Raw genomic sequence first — 16,609 nt, 5'->3', positions numbered from 1 at the left:
GCGTTTTTTGGCACGGTTTGCAGCGTTGAGGCTTGGGCTTCTGACTCATCTCTTTCGCACACCATGTATTCCAAGTGGAGAAAATATAGAGGTGTAATAAAGGAGTATGACAATATATGAAATGAACTAGGACTTGCGCGGCTTGTTGCTGGGCCTACATCGGATTCCCTGTCCGACGACAGAGCGGCAAGCACCACCTTTACGGACAGTGCTCACGCAGCGCCACTTTCGCCTTCGAAGCTGAGAAGCAGCAGGCAATCGGGAAATTCAATTTCGACGGATGACGGGGGTGAGCTTCCACTCAAACTGTTGAACGAGCAGTCGGGAAGCGAAGCCTTAGTCAACAGCGTCTGCGGACAAGGTGCACCTTTTGTTGAGGAATTCCAATCAGAAATTGTGGATATGTCTTCACGTGAGCACAGTGACTCTGATAGTAGCTCAAGTGACAAAGGTAGTCTCCAACGTAGCAAACCTTGGGATGACTCTGATGACTTTGTTGCTTCAGAGTGCTGCACGGGGTCAGATGAGGAAATAGCGCTCACTTGTAGAGCAGCGCTGTCTCATGTATTTCCTGAACAAATGACAGCAAGTGTAGAGTTTGCTGTCATTGCTTCCAAACATAATATGACGCATGCATGCATTAACGATGTCCTAGATTTCTGCCGTCGAAGAGGCATCTCTGACCTTCCGAAGGATGCTAGGACAGTTTTGAGAACTGAGCGCAAAGCTCAGGTGGAGCAAAATGGATCTTTTGTGCACTTTGGCCTTGCAGCAGGAATTCGTCAAGTGTTGCCGCCGGGGCAAGTGGTTCCAAGTGAACTGAAGCTACAGGGCAACATCGATGGAGTCCCTCTTTACAAAAGTAGCTAGCTTGCCTTCTGGCCCATTTTGTAGCGCATTACAAATGTGGAGGCATCACCACCATTTGTTGTAAGTGTGTAAGGTGGTGCAGGGAAGCCACCATGTCTGCATGATTATCTAGAGCCATTTGTGCTAGAGGTCTCGGAGCTTGCCTCTGAAGGGTTAATCATCGGATATGTTCGAGTACAGGTGAGCATTGCAGCCCTGGTGTGCGATGCTCCAGCAAGGAGCTACGTGAAATGTATTGTTGGCCACACTGGATATTATGCGTGTGAGCGATGCAACCAAAAAGGGCGGCACATTGAAAACCGGCTCAGATTTTTCAAACTGCACGCACCAACACGTAGGAATGCATAATTTCGATCTCAAGAGAACAAGCGCCACCATTGTGGTTTTTCAACATTCCTATCGTTTGATGTCGACATGATTGCATTTTTCCCATCGGAATACACGCATCTCGTTTGCCTGGCAGTCATGCGACGACTCTTAAAGAATTGGGTATGCCAAGGCCACAGTAATAGATTGAGCAGACTGTATCGTTGCCAACTAAATGAAAGCCTGCGAGAGGCATCCAAAGCATTTCCAACATATTTCCAGCGAAAGCCAAGGGGTACGATGAACGTGATCGTTGGAAGGCAACAGAGTTTCGGACATTCGTCCTTTATGTTGGGCCTGTTGTCCTAAAGCCTCTTCTGCCTCCATTCTACTACAAACATTTTCTAATGTTTCTTGTAGCTATCAGAACTTTAGCATCACCTCAGCACTACTGTAAATACAATGATTTCGCCAAAGATGTGCTGAGGTACTTTGTTCAAGAGTTTAGTGAGCTATGGGAAAAAAACCAGCTGTTATACAATGTGCACTGACTAATTCATCTTGCTGACCAGTGCCGGGACCATGGCCCATTGGATCAGTTTACTGCATTCCCTTTTGAAAGCTACCTTGGATGAATGAAGGAGTTACTGCTGTCCTCCAACAAGCCCCTTTCACAGCTACCTAGGAGAATCTCCGAACTGAGGCACTCGTACAAGAACCAAGTCGAGCAGAAACTGCAACATGTGTAGCCTGAAGACTGCTTCCTGAGTGACAGCGCTCCTGTGGTTGTTCTGGAAACAATGAGAGACTATTTCGAGGGTGGGATTTTACCAAATGCCAGGGACTTTTTCAAACTTCCACTCAAGTCGTCTCAATTGAGTATTTGGCGCTGCGACACCTTAAGTAATAGAAGTAAGATCTGGCCTCTTGATCACCTCCTGAATACTCCTCAGTGCCTGAGGCTTAACTACAAGCAAGGATATGTTGTTGTTTCTCTTTTGCACTTTCACTGAAGCTGTCAGTGGTCGACGGACTTATATTAACCAAAACTGCCATAGTCAGTCATCTGACTGCCATATTGCTATGCCTCCAATGGCCACAATGTCTGTTCGATATGAGGCCGACAGTTGGGATAGATGGAATTCAAATACAAAGACATTTTCAAAGAAAGGTTATCCTTTTGTCTCTGCACGTCTTTTCATTTTTCTTATGTGCTGGAACATGTCCTTGTCTGTTCTATTGCCATTGTCACGAATCACCTATTCAAGCCATGTTCAAGCTTTCTGCTTCAAGCATCTTGTCACTAATACAATCATTAGCACTACTGTCGAGAGTGCTTGAATGGCATCCTTCGACCTGCATAGGTGGCATTTGGTGGTAACACTGGATTAGGGGTAGCTTACAACTGTGTGTACACTGCTGCACTGATAGTACTTCCCTAATCTTTCTCCTCACAGGCCTTCGTGTTTTCCGCAGCTGCAATTTCCTGAAGGCGCTGCATTGTCACAGAGTAAAAGTAGAGATAACACATTGCAAAACTTTCATCAGCACACGCCAGGATGTGTTATCTTGTCTTTTCTTCCATGGCACCTTCACACGCTACAGTTACCGAAGCCACAGTGGCCAGTAAAGTGAAAAAGGTTAAGGCAGCAGTGATCAGTGCAGCAGTGCAAGTCCCTGTCCAATGACAGAGCTGCAAGCTCCCCCTTTGAGGACTGCACTTGCATAGCACCACTTTTTCCTCAAGAGCCGGGAAGCAGCAGACGATCAGAAAGTTCATCATATCAGTGCAGCAGCGTGTTCTCAGATGTAAGGTATCTAGAGCCAGGTGTTATCGTAAATGTCGCCCAAGCAGGCTTAAGCATGCCGTTCAAGCACTTAACCATGCTGATAACTGTACAACCAGACAAATTGCATTTCAAGCCTCCAAGGTTCAAGCACAGTTCTCATTTTTTGCTTCTGATGTGTTTTCACCACATCAGGCTCATACTGCCATGTGTCTTGGGAAGTCATCGCTCTCACTTGGGCACATCACAACCTCCACGGCTTAGATTTTGATTGACACAGGAGAGCATCTGAGCCGTCCAGTTCTGCAACACAGAATCCAGCTGAACCTGCACCTAACTTGCTGAAACTGTACTTGTGCCTCTGATACCTGCAGTTTCTATGTGTGGAAGCGTACTTCACCTGGAACAAGCGGCAGCGCGGAACACTAAACGGCCCTTTTCAGGGCCACCCAAACTATATGACTGGTGGGGACGTGGCAGCTCCTACTCTGCTCACCCTGACCCTCTAGAAAATTAACATGGTATGTATGTGTGTGTGCGAACAGAATATCATTTGGAATCTTGGGAAGTGCTTCTTGAAAAGTATATATACAGAACAGTCTTTATTTTCTAGAATAAACAGAAGGAAAGAGCGAGAGAATCAACAAACAATCTCTTTAGTAATCGCAGAAAATGCTGCTATGGAATAAAAGAAAATAAAAAAAACATAACCAGGCAACTTGAAGTGAAGAAGAGACCAAAGGTTTCCAGATTTGTGTGATCATGACAGTAACAGAGCAAAATGACAATGTAATGCCATTTGAGACTTCATCTGCGCAAGTGTTGAGTGTCTTTTAAATGCTGTTGCAGCCAGGTTAAGCTTTCTAGTGCTAGGCGCCCTGTTCTTGCAATCTTATACTCTCAAAACTCTGGGATGAACTTCTGCAACCAGCATGTTTTAAATACAGCCGCCTTCTTTTAGAAAACAAACCAGCATAAAATTCAGGAAGACGCAAGCAAAGAAAGTGACAGAACAGAAGCTGGACTTACAGATGTTAGTTTATCTTCACAATGGCCAGCATATAATTTTTGACATGCCGAGTTTGGTACCTCAAAATGCCATTTTAAGCGTGGGAACGTTTATATGAAATTCACTCTAGTGTCTTCGACACACCGAACTTAAGGTTTCATTGTGGCTAGCTCAGATAACCAATAATAATTACTAAGTTGTATATAGGGTGTGTCTGCACACTACACAAGATTCAAACGTTATTCTAAATGTATGCATTCTTTCTCAGTGAGCATAACTGATGGAATGCTTGCACATCTAGAGCGGTGTTTCTTAAGTATCTTTCCAAAAGCTCGATTTCAAGAGTTGTGCATGCTTTTCCTATCTGATACACACAATTAAAATTGGAGGCAGAGCCACATTCACAACAAATAAAGAATACAGGTAAGTGGTCACCTGTGTGCCCATGGGCAGCAAAGAGTAATGTTCACGCATTCTATCATTGATACGTTTATCAATCTGGAGGATGTGAACCATGCCATATGTCAAAGGGTCCTGCAAATTATTTTTGTGGCATGTGAACTCTATGGCACATTTTGACATGCAGACACCCTTGAATTGGTTACCAAATGGCTACAGAAGCCATCAAGCATGCTGTGTGCAGAAAACAGCACATTCACGTTATGCCCCTCCTCTACTTTGTTTTGCGAAAAGGCACAAACATGACATAGCTTGTTGTTTATTCTCCGCTCTGTCATGATCACCTTGTTATGTATATACTGATGCCTATCTCACGTCTTTTACGTTCACAGTGACACCACAGCAGTTGCACTACTGTTGCTCATCAGCTTCCAGGTAACAAATTTCTTGTTGACCGCTCAATTCATTTGAGTGAATGCAGCACTCTGCCCAAGCGTTAATAACAACGTGCCCAACACTACAAAAATGAACTGCAACAAGGCACAGCAACTGAGTTTACTAGAGCCTGCCTAGATTGCAGCATGTGCAGTCCCCATCAGGCTTAGCCCAAGGAATAGAGCAGGTCAGTGATTTTCAGCACCTCAGCTATCTAATCTCCACACCTTAACTGCAGCAGTTGTAGCTGCTTCCACACATGCAGAAAGATAGCACCAACACAGTATATACATCTGCATCTGCATCTATGCATGCAGCATGCACATCGTCACTGGAGCAGCCTTTTGGTGTGCTGCTAGCATAATGGAAGCAAGACTTTATTTCACACTCAATTTTAAATTATCTTCCGCTGGTGCCGTGGAAGCCAAGACATGGCACCATTACTGTATCCGTGATTCCTCGTGACATGTTATATTTGTCATGCACGTGTTGGTTTCGACATGACGCCAATTACGAATAAAGCTTATAGGTTTAACCACTGCCTCCCCCCCATGAAAGGTACACTAAAAAGCAAAAATAAATCATCTCACACTCGTAAAGTATTCTTTCATGCTTTTTTCATTCATTTGGCAGGAACAGATTGACTTTTATTTCACAATATAAGGGCCAAATGTTTTTTTCTTCTTTGTTTTAATGTCGTACCGGCACATCGATATGTATGAAACATATAAGTGTTCTCATATTCAGGATGTGTTAAGAGAGGGGAAGTAAGAAAAGGTTTCTAAGGTTATTCTTTGGCTCCTTTAGAATGCAGTCATTTTTACCAGATAAACCAGCATACCCATTTGGATCTTGTAAATATTCAAGACGTCGCATTGAGGTGGTGCCGGAACTTTACTGCAGCACCACCACTCACCTTTCACTTGTGTCTCCTCTGACTTACCTAACAGTGGCCGTTTTGCTATTGCAGCGCATAATTTACTCATACAGCATAAATTGGTAACCCTCTCTAGTACATCTTTAACGTAAAATGTAACATTGCTGCTACAGTTGAGCCTAACTTGAGGTGACCACGCGGTTATCAAAAGAGACACAAGAACCATGAGAATTTTTGTGTGCGGAATGCCATGGGATATAATGACGATTTGGTTTGAGTGAAAGCACTAGCCACTCAGGCTTGCACTGTGTCAGGCTAAACATACTCTGCTTCTCAGGTCACGTTATATAATCTATGGTATACGATATTAGCAGCAGTGCATAAAGACAGGCTTCCTTGTAGGAGCACGTAGAAACAATAAACAACATACAAATTCTGTGTACATGTGACTTCTTGAAAATTAGCACCCTTTTATTTGCCCTATATAGAGGGACAGATTAGAGACATGCAAGTATTTGTTTAGTATTCAGGAAACAGCATGCAAACATAGAAGACTGATAAAGAAGCAAGGGGAAGTGCTGACTCGCAACTGAGGTTTCATATATGCTGTGTGTAGTGAGATATAAAATATAGATAAAAACATAACAGACTACTAACTTGAAAATAAGAAGTGCAACTATCTATGCACTAAAGAACGTCTTTATAATTCAGGGAAACGGAAGGATAACTGCTCTGTATTCCATCGATTCTGGTGTTGTACATTTGTGTAATATTCTACACGGTCAAGCTGCGTAGTGCTGTGATAGCTGATTCTTTAAACAAGTATGTGGCTGCACTGTTGATAACCGACCACAATGTGGTTGTTTGTTGGCTTTTATGATCATGCAATGTTACATCAATGCAACTTCATGTTTCCTCTATATAGCCGAGTCCATACATAAATTTTGTTTCCAGCTCTTCAAATGGCTGGAGCGGTTTCTAGCACCACTGCCCCTTTTTTCATGAAGCATTACTTGTTTATAGCAGCGTAAAATTTGTAAGCTCATATTTGATTGCGTCACAGGATTATGACTTGGAACTTGCACTGGGCAACAACTTCATCATCTATTATGGCATGTGCTGTCTTCATGTTCTTTTCATCCCCATACATATGCTCCCTGCCAGTTCGAGCGTTCCTGGAAAATCACCTTGTGGAACATGCATTCGCTAAAAGGAAGTTCCTCATCATCAGTGTGTTACCTGGCGAAAGCCTCATTGCATCAATAAATTAAACACGGAAAGAAGCGCCTAAGGAAAGCTGGAAATGCTCATTTCTAAACAATATAAACGTCACATGCCACCCATATGAAATAATTGAAAACAGCATGTTGGTGTAGTTCTCAAAAATGTTCCAAAAGTGAAATCTCCTTGCGACAGCGCCAGCAACACGCAGTTTCTAGAGAACACTTGCAAACTGGAGCACGTAAATAAGCTTCTTACAAGCAAGAACATTAACTCCGGCATTACACTTTTATGTTGCTATACATAGGCAGGCTAAACTTAAATGCACATCACTGAAAGGCTCAGGCAAGAACATTGTACATGCAAACAAAATGACAATACACCCGAAGAAAGCTGACCATACATTGTGTGATCTGTACCTACATATGAAAGATCAGTGACGCAACTAGAATGCATTGAAATGATAAATGTAAAAGCGTGCTATTGGCAGCTCTACTGAAGCAATAAGTATTGCATGTGCCAAAGAGAGAGACTGCACATGTGTATGAATAAAGATGACATCTTCATTGTTTTGACAGAAAAGGAAGCGGTATACAAAAATGAACAGATGTGAGTTTGGAACTCATTTCATCTGTCCCTGTATCTTCTAATTACATGTATGCATTAATAAGTGGCACTGGCAGCGTGCATTGCCATGAAGTGTTGTCAACTTACCAGGCTTGCGCGTTGCTACTCTCTGGTTTCAAAATTGCGCAATCAGTTCAAAACTACACATTTAAATGATTTTGCTTGCTACCACAAAGTGTATCTTACTTGCAAGCGCCTACTGCACTTCTTTCAAGCAAGTGCATGGTAGCAGTATTCTCGCACATGATAACATGTATCATGTCAACAGCTTAGAATGTATACACATAAGTAAGGACAGCTGAGGAATTGGTGTGGGAATGCAATGAAGTAGCACTGAAGACGAACACAAAAGGAGAAACAGATAGTGCACGTGACTGTCAACTAAAGTTTATTAGAAAAATTAGTGCTATTTCATCATGTTGCCATGCCAACTTTCCAGCTGTATTTAGTTATGCAGATTTTAATCCATTTGCAGCGCTAAAGACGAACACAAGAAGCATAAACAACAAATCTTTCCAATAAACTTAAATTCACATAAAAAGACTACTAGAGTGCCTAGGTGCCTATGTGACATGATTTCAGAGAGATAAAAAACACATTACAAAAGTAAGGGTAGACATGAGACAAGTGCTTTAAGGGCTTAGATTGTTGGCTATGTATGTGTCAGATGGTGCAACATTTAACGAAAAGGCCTTCTAAGAGTTGCGATGCAACTGTATACATTGCCTTCCAGTGTGGACAACCCTGAAAGCACTTCTATTCTCTATTCACCAGATGTGGTGTTCGCTGGTGAGGCTGAGGGTTTAACTCGTTCCTACCAGTTGTGGTCGCAGTACCATGAATGCGCGAAAAATGCTAAATAATGCTTCTGTAGAATGTGCTTTGGCCGCATGTTGTGGATTTCCAGGTGGCCAAAATGAACCCGAGTTCATTACATCTTCTCCCACAGCTGTATACTTGTCGCTTATGGGCATCAAACCCCATGAATCAACTTTTTCTATGCACATTATTTGTTGGTCACTTGTAGGAGCTGTTATTGTGCACAATGTAATGGCCGACTGTGAAACATTTAATGATGAACTCAAGAGTTTGTGATGACACACAATGTTTCGTATTATACTCTGTGACTATAGCAGCTTCTAACATGTTTTAAGTCAGTCATACTAACCTCAACCACACATAACGAATGCTGTCTGTAGCTTTCACTGCAGCTAATTTTTGGTGAATGCATGGAGAAAAAAAATGAACACAATTAATGTAACGCAACTTGAGAACATATATGGTAAACACCGCCTTTAATGAAATAATGCTGTTGCACTTGTGTGGATCATGCACAACACCAAAAACCTCACTTTCTTAATGCTCCATGAGTTGCGCATAACGTTAGTGCTAGTGCTAAATTGGTGTACAAGATAAACTAAAAAAATACGTTAGCATAGAGAATAGAATAGAGTTAGAATAGAGAAATCGCTTCAAATTAAGGGCGGATCCGAGGCAACTTCACAGGGAGCCGAGGGGGAAGCTATAAAAGATGGGGGTGTCTCGGAAATCCCCGAGACACGCCGACACGGAAGCGGATTTCGCCCAGTAACCGCACGTTTATCGGTAGGGAAGCGCATAAAATTGCAAACGTTAAACACGCAATAATAAACAGTTAAAAGAGTTATCCACAAGAGCGGATTCGAACACACTTAAGCTGAGACATGAACAAAGGTACCCGCAACCTACACACACAACCACGAACGCGTTGACTGGGAGACGGTCTTTAAATAAGGCTTTTATGTTCATTCTTTCTTATCTGGCTTTACAGAATCACTAACGTGTAAATGTGTACGTAAGGTTTGATCAGATTTGAAGGACAAACTATCGACATGCCGTCGACACCGATGACTGAGTTGAAGGCCTTTTTGCGCCGACGGCGCCGAGAAAGAAGGCAAGGTGTAGATTGCGCCCCCGGTATTCGGCTGGGGCGCAGGCATCGACTTCGAAGCACGTATGCTAGCATAACCTGATAGCAAGCATTACAAGGTTGCTATACTTTGTTTACTTCTGCCCAAGTTGACACGAAATAAATAAGCGAGTGCTAATGTAGAAGCTTCAAGCACTGGGAAACCGCCCATAAATGGATCAGTTAACCACTTGCGAATGGCATACTACGCAAATCTCTGACATGCTGCCAGAGCCCGTAATGCAAGTGTATGTGTTCGCCGTAATTGGTTTTCACAATTAAGTAATTAATACACCATCGGTTATCACGTGCGTGTGGAGCACACTTAAGGGGAAGGCGTTAGAAACCCTACCCTGCTGTGAACAACCCCGTGTGTCACAGAAGTGAGCCCGTCTCCTGTGGTAGGTAAGCATATAAGTGAGCTGTTATTAAACCTCAACAAAAAATGGTATTGCTTATATCCCGTGTCAAGTGAATTAACAAACGTGGTGCCAGCTCTGTTGAAGGGGTCGCAGATTGCAAACATATTTCTGGTTCCTGCGCAGTGTGCCTGTGATCAGTGCGTTAGTTTACAAAACATGTTGGTCAATCTCAGCAAGTCGTAGAGCACTAATAATTCACAAAGCGAAAATTGGCTTATTACAGGCCAATTCCCTCCAAAGAAAGCCAACTAGTTACCCATATTGGCAAGTCCGTATGAAAGTTGGTGCAATAATTTCCGCCTTGTTGAACGGCAGTGCCAATATTGTTTACTGAGTGTGTAATGTGGGCCAACGTTGGATCTCTAGCAGAATGGCACAGCCAATATTGGCGCCACGCTGTTAACCTTGGGCCATCATTGGGCCAGGAATCAGAATGGAACTGCCAATATTGGAACCACGCTGTTAATCCTAGGCCGTCATTGGGCAAGCAACTGCCAATACGTTTCCAACGTTGGCCCTACCTGACGTGCCACCTGGGTTGTGTGTAGAGTAGATAAACATAATAAACAGTGATCTCAGAACAGCAAATTTCCTTCTGCATCAATCCTTGCACTTCGTGCGAAAGTTCAATTAACAATATCAGGATTCAAGTGGATAATTCACTCTCAAAACTAGGAATTCTGGGCTTTTACGTGCCAAAACCATGCTTCGATTATTAGGCACGCCAGAGCAGGGGACTCCCCATTAATTTAGACCACCAAGACATCTTTAGCTTGCCCCCAATGCAAGAGGCACGGGCATTCTTGCATTTCGCCCCATCGAAGTGCAGCTACCGTGGTCGGGATACAAAACATTGTTCATATTGACACGTGTACTTATCTTTATCGGGCAACCACGTTTCGCCGCCTAACAAATGTAATCGCACAGCGTGGGACGCGCCTGCATGTATCCGAAGTTTCTGGAAAGTTATCGATGCTTCTATCCGCTGTCTGTTGTCGCCGAACCTTATATTATCTGACTTCATCACCTGACGCGAATGGTGTAGAACTTTGCGGAAGGCACGCGGGTCCGAACGATTAGTCTGGAACATTCGACGGCTGTTCTTTAAAAGCCGACGCACTTGACCCGCTGATCAGATTTTCGACGATCGCCGACCGTGTTCGCCGCTATCGTTGTGCTATAAGTGTAGCCTGTTTTTGTGGGCACAGGTTCGCCCAATAAAAGTTAGTTTTGTCTTTCACAGTATTTGCTAATGTGTTCTTCAGCGTCACCACCACGTGACAATATCTTTGACGCACTTTTACTATACATGGTCCTCTATACGATCTTTGCATGAATGTCGTTCAAAAGGCTTCCTAAATAGCATTTTCTTTACGGCTTCTGGCACACTGCACACATCACACAGCCAAGTGGCAGGCCCGATTAGGTTTCTATTGAAGCCATAAATCCACAACCCTGCCAAGCAACACTGGTTTTAAGTAGCCGTTGCGAGACACGGGCAGGCCCGAGTCACAAAGCTGCTTGCACAGCCATGTGCTTTTTTTCTTTCTCTCCGTGTTCCTAGAGGTCCTCCAATTAAGTTTTACATGCCCACCTACTGCAGCAAGCAACTATGCAAGAAGTGCACTGAAGTCATCAGACAACATAAACATGGAGGCAAGCGGGCCACGTGACCATCACCGCGATGAAACAGAACGATCCGGGATCGAGACGAAACTACAGCCGGGCATATGACACTTGTTCACCTCATTCTAATTAAAATTGATATTTCGTACTCTCAGTTCATTTAAACAAATCTATAATTTTTGGCTGGCCCACTATGTTGTCAATCTATTTAAAGCCAATTAATTTAAACTGCACTATTCGGTTAAATCTGTTCATTCATGCTTCTTGCTTGTCCATACCAGAAGCATCAGCTGATTTAGTTTCTTCTAGCTGAACATTTGCATTCATATGAATATGGAGCCAACTACCTGTCTACACTACTTAAGGCGGTAAAAACAGCGAGCAGAAAAGCTGTCCTTGATGGAATAGAGAAATGTTTGGTTTGAAGTGGATTGGTGCAAGAGAGCAATCACGAATTTGCAATTTATTTTCAATATATGAATAAATGGATATTTCATTACAGTATAAGCTGATGTGTCACCCCAACACATATTTATACCTGCATCTGATAATTCAAACAAAATTCTGGGGCCCCCTCGAGTTTTAATTATGAGAAGTCTACTGTATATGTAATCAGTTGTAAGCAACGAACAGGGCGCCGTCACTACCAAGCCCCGTTTTTCTCAGAAACCGAGGTGCCTCAAAGACATTGAGGAGACAGACCTGCAAGCGGCGGGCTGCATGCTTGCAGCCTCGCTGCCACCTCCGGTTCGACCCCCTTCGCTGACTGCAGGCACCTTCCCTCTGCCTCAAGCCCCGCATCTTACGACCCTGGCAGTGTACAGTAGCATGTGTCGTACAGAGTGTAAAATTTCGATTTAAAGAGAAAGGTTGTGTGTATCTTTGCTCCCCCAAGTCGTCGAGGTGCCCTTTTTGCATGAAAGCCGCTTGGGGCGAGTGTACGCATGTGCCTTACATAGTGTGGCATATTTCTGGTCCGCAGTGACACATTCATGGGCCGCTGTCAACCAGAGCTAGTTTTTTAAATAAGTATGCGGTAAGCTAGCTGAGCCCGCGGTCAAGAACTTTTTTACACTCAGAAGTGGGATAATCCCAACAAGCCCGTCAAGACAAGCCAGGATGACGATCATTCGTACAACACACATTTTGCTGCACATTCACGTGCTGCTTAAAAGGTGACGAGCACCGCCGAGCTTCAACGGCAGAGCAGGCAACGAAATGATCATGGCACACCAGGCCAGCTCCAAGAAAAAGTCGCCCAACTTTCATGGCTGCAGGAGGAGATTCGGGAGCTCGGCGTCATTCCAGCCGGATCCAGGCCCGAGCAACGTGATCTTGCGACAGCTTACTGAGGCCATCTCTGCAATGGCCCGCATGATGGAGAGGATGAATGCTCCATCGACTGCGACAACTGTTCATGTGAAAACGGACCTCTCTACCAAAATACCAAACTTAACTGGAGACAGCGCCCAAATCGGTGCCGAAGATTGGCTGGAAACAATCTCGCGCGTTGCCGACGTAGCCAAATGGACGGACCATCGACGACTAACTGATGTTCACCTCAAGCTGCAGGGCCCACATGAGGATTAACTGATTTCGTCGGCAACAAGGTATGATTTATGGCAGGAGTTTGCAGCTGCGTTTAAAGCAGGATTCGTGACTGAGAAAAAGCCTTCCGGACTTATGGAGGAGAACGGCTGAACGAGTTCAGAGTCGTGGCGAGGATGTGACCAAGTACGTCCGAGGAAAGGAAAACAAATGTGCGCCAGCGTGAAGCTAACTCTGCCGGGTACAATTGTCACAATTATCAGACGTCTTTGATCGACTGAGATGAGTTTCGCATTACGAGACAGAAGCTATAAGAGTGTGGAAGATTTGCTTGAAGCTATCAAAACCCGTAAAAACTTCATAAAAAGCCGCAAAAGACAATTTCTATCGGCACAACAGTTCGACAGCCGAAGCCCATCGAGTAGTGGCCGTCATCTGTGTCCAGCGTCAACGTACTTAGACGATCCAGCACTCAACAGTACCATGCAAGAAAGAGGGCACCGTGCAGATGGGGTGCGTTGCTATAACTGCCAACAAACGGGCCACCTGTCGAGTCAGTGTCCTGAGCCACGGCGCCTAATTTATTGCACAAAATGTAATCGTGATGGCCACAGCGCAAAATCGTGTCTGCATCAGGACTGGTCAGGTAATGTGACTAACACTGTATGCACCACGTCTACAAAAAGGGTTTACAAAAGCATTTGTATCGACGGCGTATGGATGATCGCCCTTCTGGATACGGGCTCCAATGTGAGCTTCATAAAGCTGACGCGTGCTGTTCAGCTGAACAGGGGGCTTATGGAGCCTCCCGGAGCGGCCATAACCGGAGTCGGTGGAAAGGAACCATCCCTCGGCGAACTAGATTAAAAGATGCGCGTCGATGATGATGAACTTCCGGCCGTCAACTTCTACATAGTCAGCAACGACACCTTTGTTCGACCGGACGTCATCATTGGCACTGACGTGATCGACTTGCCCCGTCTGCTCCTGGTCCGCACTGGTGGATGTACCCATGTGCTGAACCAAAGGCAAGCACAAGGCCTGACAGGTATTGTCGCTGAATTGGAAAGAACGAGAGAAGTCATAAAGTGTCACGAAAGCATTGAGGCTTCCCCGTGGACGGCTCTGTCCGTATCGGGAACACCTTCTCTTGATTCACCTGCTGTTTTCAGCATCCTTGCTGCGAAATATAGCAATGTCAAGTTGCACATGAAGACAAGACAAATACTTATGCGTCTACCTGCTCCTTGCAAAATCCCAGAGCAAGTTTACAGACTGACAATGAGTAGGCCCATGCGCTGCAACTAATCAACCAAGACGATAATAATGTACGCTCGATCATCTATGGAGAGGAGAAAACACAGCCCTGCACGTTGCTTAAAAAGCATAAATATTGCTGCGTACTGCGAGTCGAAGAACTAGGGTGCAAGTGTATCGCTGAGAAGAAAATCGTCGAGCTCCCTCGAAGCAAGCCAGTTTCTCAGTCATCATACTGTAGCTCCTACTGCCAGAGGCGGGCATGGAGAGATTGCTGATGAGCTGATACCATATAGATTAATCTATAATAGTACTTCCGCGTACAGCAACCCTATTCTCCCGCGGAAGAAAACATGGCACATCCAAGAAGGTGATCGACTACCGCCGCCTCCATAACCACAACAATTAAGGACAAAGCACAGCCCACGAAGACGCAGCCTAAACACAGAGGCCCGTACATTGTTACAGAAGTGCTGCCTGGAGACACATACCGCATCTCGAACCTACAAATATAAAAGGGATCGACGTCGCCAGACTATGTCACAATCGCCCATGCAAGCCAGATGAAACAATTTAAATTGGCATCGGACAGCAGCTGCGGAAGCGAGTCAGACTGATGAGACTCTCGGGATGATATTGCGCAGGATGGTCGAGTGTAAGCAACGAACACGGCGCCGTCACTACCAGGCCTCGTTTTCCTCAGAAACCGACGTGCCTTGAAAACATTGAGGAGACAGACCCGCAAGCGGTGGGCTACATGCCTGCAGTCTCGCCGCCACCTCCAGTTCGAGCCCCTTCGCTGGCCGCAGGCATCTCCCCTGCACCTCGAGCCCAACATCTTACGACCCCGGCAGTCTACAGTAGCCTGTGTCGCAGAAAGCAAAAAATTGCATTTTAAAGAGAAAGGTTGTGTGTCTGTTTGCTCCCCCCAGTTCGCAAGGCACCCTTTTTGCGTGGTAGCCGCTTGGGGTGAGTGCGCGTCTGTGCCTTTGTATCGCGTGTTTCTGGTCCACAGTGGCACATTCACGGGCCGTTGTCGACCAGAGCTAGTTTTTTAACCAAGTGTGTGGCTGGCTAGCCGAGTCCGCGTTCGAGAACTTTTACACAGTTGTCACTCCGTTGACCGAGAGATGGACGGCCAAATCTAAATTCGTCAAGTGTCTCAGCACGCTTGCTTGCTCAAGAGAAATCCCCAAGGGTGTTCTATGGGGCTTCCCGAAGGACATATCAGTGGCGTAGTGGTTTAAATAACCTGCTACTGTGCTCGAGGTCCTCTGATCAAATCTGGCAAAAGGAAACTCTCCTCTGCATTTAATAATATTTGTAATTATGCAATAAATTAAACAAAATACAAAGTGATGATAATGTGTAAAGCGAAAACCAGAATGTTCATACAAATCTACATAAGCAATCATTCCCACGCTAGCTAAAGCGCCTTGCTTGCAACTCACGTGTGCACTAACATTACAGTTTTGTGAATTATAGGCTATGTTTACAGCAGCCGTTATGCACCAACGTGGACATGCTGATCCAGCATGTTCATACCGCCTCAGCAAGAGACCATACATTCGTTCCAACATTCGTGTCTTCTTCAACAAACTGCATATGAAGAGGTGCATCGGTGGATGAGTCTTTGAGAACCATAGCCCTGAGATGAGCACATTTTTCCACCGCATCAACACTGGCGGCACATTTATCATTAGTTGAACTGGCCAAATTGTGCTCTTGCTGGAATCGAACAGAGGCGCCCGATCACTGTTGAAGGTCAATGCAATATCACTCCATGCCATGTTTACCTGTTTTCATACACTATGGTACAAAGTTCCATCGTTGATGCCAGAAAAAGCGTCTGGCACTAGAGGCCTGATGACAGCTTCTGTAAGTTAGTGTGGAGAGGTCTGCCAACTTATTTTAAGAGTTGAAGCAAATGCTGTTTCAAGTTAAACCTCAAAAAGAAGCTCCCAGAATTATTTGCCTCTTGAAGCCTCTTTTACCATCATCCATTATCAACAGCATTTTATTTTATGAAACCAATACAACAAAATATGATTGAACCCATAACCAGCTCGGCTAGTGAAAGGTCCAAATGCAAGATATTCAATAAAGAAATGGCAGACATTCAAACTACACGTACAAAAAGATGTGCGATACTACAATAGCGGTATTGCAAATATGTAAAGCGCATACATATTCTGAAAAACAAAAAGAAATGGGTTTATAATTCAACAAAACCGAAGACAAAGTTATTTAGTCCCACAGTTCAGGAGAGGTCTGCCA

At 44.5% G+C, this 16,609-nt stretch overlaps 1 pseudogene; it reads left to right on the top strand.

The window, feature by feature from the left end:
- The first annotated feature begins 402 nt into the window (after window positions 1-402).
- LOC126523756 (uncharacterized) lies at window positions 403-2,189 on the top strand (annotated as a pseudogene).
- Window positions 2,190-16,609: the final 14,420 nt, after the last annotated feature.

Source organism: Dermacentor andersoni, chromosome 6 (genome assembly GCF_023375885.2).
Source record: "Dermacentor andersoni chromosome 6, qqDerAnde1_hic_scaffold, whole genome shotgun sequence".
NCBI lineage: Eukaryota > Metazoa > Arthropoda > Arachnida > Ixodida > Ixodidae > Dermacentor > Dermacentor andersoni.
Note: the sequence above shows the minus strand (reverse complement) of the source record. Positions and strands in the feature narration are given on the sequence as shown.